Source organism: Lissotriton vulgaris, chromosome 10, assembly GCF_964263255.1.
Source record: "Lissotriton vulgaris chromosome 10, aLisVul1.2, whole genome shotgun sequence".
NCBI classification, from domain to species: domain Eukaryota; kingdom Metazoa; phylum Chordata; class Amphibia; order Caudata; family Salamandridae; genus Lissotriton; species Lissotriton vulgaris.
The window spans coordinates 670,472,032-670,475,146 of record NC_141698.1 but is presented as its reverse complement, the minus strand read 5'-3'; positions in this window follow the sequence as shown (position 1 = coordinate 670,475,146).

Here is a 3,115-nt window from a genome sequence, read left to right as displayed (position 1 = left end):
TCGTAATAAATAATGAAGTGTGGATTCTAAGAAAAGTCTTTACTGCTTGGACTTTATATTTATTGCTCAACTTGCTCCAAAGTGCACTGGTTTTTCTCAAGTAACATCTAAAAAATAGTTTCTTCATATACAGATTGAACAAAGGAGAGGAGAGAATCGAGCTTTAAGAACACCACAAACAATTCACATCTTCCTAAGATATATTTTGTGCTCTTCACCACTGAGGAAGAAGGAAAAGTAAATAAAGACCTGAAAAAAAGACAATACGGATTTAGAGAGTTTGGATCAACCTGCTATGATCAACTGTGTCAAAAGGCACTGAGATGTCTGGTTGCCTAAGCTGACTGAATTATCCTTGGTCTAGTATGCAGTACACACGATATTCAATCTGACTGTTTCCATGCTGGAACATGGAATAAAAGCAAGATTTGCAGCCAGAAATAGAATTTGCTTTGCATTGATAGTGTTTAATTAATCTGTGATGTATCTCTCAATGGCTTTCTATTAGAAATGGGGGTCTCTAGTTGGCAGAGGTAGGTACCTTTGTCCAAATAGCGATTCTTCCTTGTAGTCAGGGTACGGGGGATACACTCTTTAGATAGCCCCTGCTCACCCCCTCGGTAGCTTGGCATGAGCAGACAGGCTAATCCCAAAGGCAATGTGTAAAGTATTTTGAACCAACACTCACAGTAAAACAGTGAAAACACCACAAATGGACACCACACCAGTTAAGAAAAATAAGGTATCTTTATCTGAACTAAACAAGACCAAAACAACAAAAATCCACCATACACAGTAAAAATATGACTTTCAAAAGGTTACAAGAATTTGTACAATAGAAAACTATGGATGCATGACTTTTCACCAAAGTACCTGCAGATATGTCGTCAAAGTTCCAAAGCCAAACAGCTGCAGAGTTGGAAAGCAAAGAGATGTGACACTCCTGAGACCTTGGGGAGGTGATGCAACAGTTATGCAAAACGCAGAGGACGAGTTGCATCGAATCCGATCTGTATGGGGAGTGATGTGTGGATTCTTCCTGACGGTTCCGCTCCACAGGTGATGTGTCAGGAAATTGTGCCGCTCATGTACGATGCATGGAAATCCGGGATGCAGCTACGATGCGTCAGTAGTTTTCAGCCAACCCTTGATGCGTTGACCTTACCAGTACTTAAATTTTCTTCTTTCTTCCAGCTCCCAAACAGAAACAACAACCTCCGGAGGCCCAAAACTGGCACACGAACCTCTTGGCAGGGTAGAACTCACAGCAGCAGAGTTCAGGGGAGCTGGGGGTGAAGTCATTGTGTCACTGAGACTTCAGAACAGGAGGCCAGCTCACTTCAGGACCTTGGAGATCTCCTTCAAGCACGGCACAGTACACAGCAAAGTCCTTCTCTTTTCCTTGGCAGCAAAAGCAACTGCAGGCCACCCCAGACACACAGCAATGGCAGTACTTCTACCCAGTATCTCCAGCTCTTCTCCTTGGCAAAGGTTCCTCTTTAATTCCAGGAATGATCCAAAAGTCTGGGGTTTTGGGTCTGATACTTATGCCCCAAAATGTCTTTGTTCTCTTTGTGAAAGGGGCTCTGAGCCCAGTTCTAACCAGTTCTGGAGGGCACTCTGCAAGTGCACAACAACATCCATTGTCAGTGTGAGCCTTGACTCCAAACACACCACAGGAAAGTGGACCCAGCATTGTGCAAGGCAGGCACACCCCTATTCAGGTACAGGTGCTACTCCTCCCACCACTTCAAATGCAGATCAGGCTTATTCAGCCTAGTGCTAACTCAGCCAGACTCCTGGAGCCACTGCTCCTCCCCAGCCCCTGTCACTCTAAAGCCAGACAGTCAATCCACAAACAGGCAGAGGCACACAATGGTATTTTCAAACATACAATTTAAAAAACATCATTACTAAAAGATATTTTATTAAATCCTGCGTTCAGGGATTCCAAACTCAATTTTTCAATCTTATCCCTGTGGGAAGATATGCTTGTAAAATGTTACAAAGCCTTCCCCATTCTGTCCTATGGGGCACAATAGCCTTTCTATAGTGAAAAACGAAATTGGCAGAATTTTACTATCAGGACATATTACACACTTCAGTACATGTCCTACCTTTCATATACAATGCTCCCTGCCCAGGGGGGTATCTTGGACCTACAATGGGGTGCCCTATGTGTAAGAGAAGGGAAGAGTAGGGCCTGGAAAGTTGGTGAACTTGCCAAGTCGACATGGCAGTTAACAAACTGCGCACAGGCACCGTAGTATCAGGCCTGAGACCTCTTTTTAGTGCTACTCATGTGAGAAGCATTTGAGTAGCATTTGATTTACCAGCCCTGGTACACTCAGTGCACTTTACTAGGGACCTACTGGTAAAACAAATATGCTAATCAGGGAGAACCAATCACTATAACAATTTACACACATAGCATATGCACTTTAGCACTGATCAGAAGTGGTAAAGTGCCCAGAGACCTATAGCTAACAAACACAGGTCAGGAAAAAATAGGAGGAAGAAGCAAAAGGTTTGAGGATAACCCTGCAAAAAGGACTCTTCCCCAACACAACCCCCTTACAGCCTAAAGCCAGGGAAGACCAATCAGCACATCGATGGGCTTCTTGGCATGGGGTGACAGAACATGGAACCTTGCCCGAACAGCAAGGGTCTATTCCTGTTTTACGCCTTCCTGAACCCATTTGAATCCCTCTGTCCATACTCTCAAGGCCAACTAGGCTAACCTATGGGGGACCCTTCTCACCTTGTGACCCCATCTGTGCAGCACCTAAACTTACTTTGCTCACAGATGTGTCCGGACTGTCCGCACAAGTAGACAGTACCCACAGGGGCAACTTTATCCACCAGGACAGCCAGCCACAGTAGCCACTGAAAGCTGTCAGTGATGAGAGCCAGGCCTCATGCCTTTCAGGCCTCTCAAACCTTTGGGGTGTCAGAAAGTGGGGGCAGTAGCCCCAGGTGCCTGGCACCTTTTCTTCACTCTCTCTTGCCAGGTCAGGTATGGCATCCTGACACTGGCCCACCAGTCCATGGTCTGAACCCTGCAGCTGAACAAGAGATTGGGGTGGCCTCTCCCACGCCCTGTCTACCTCCCCGT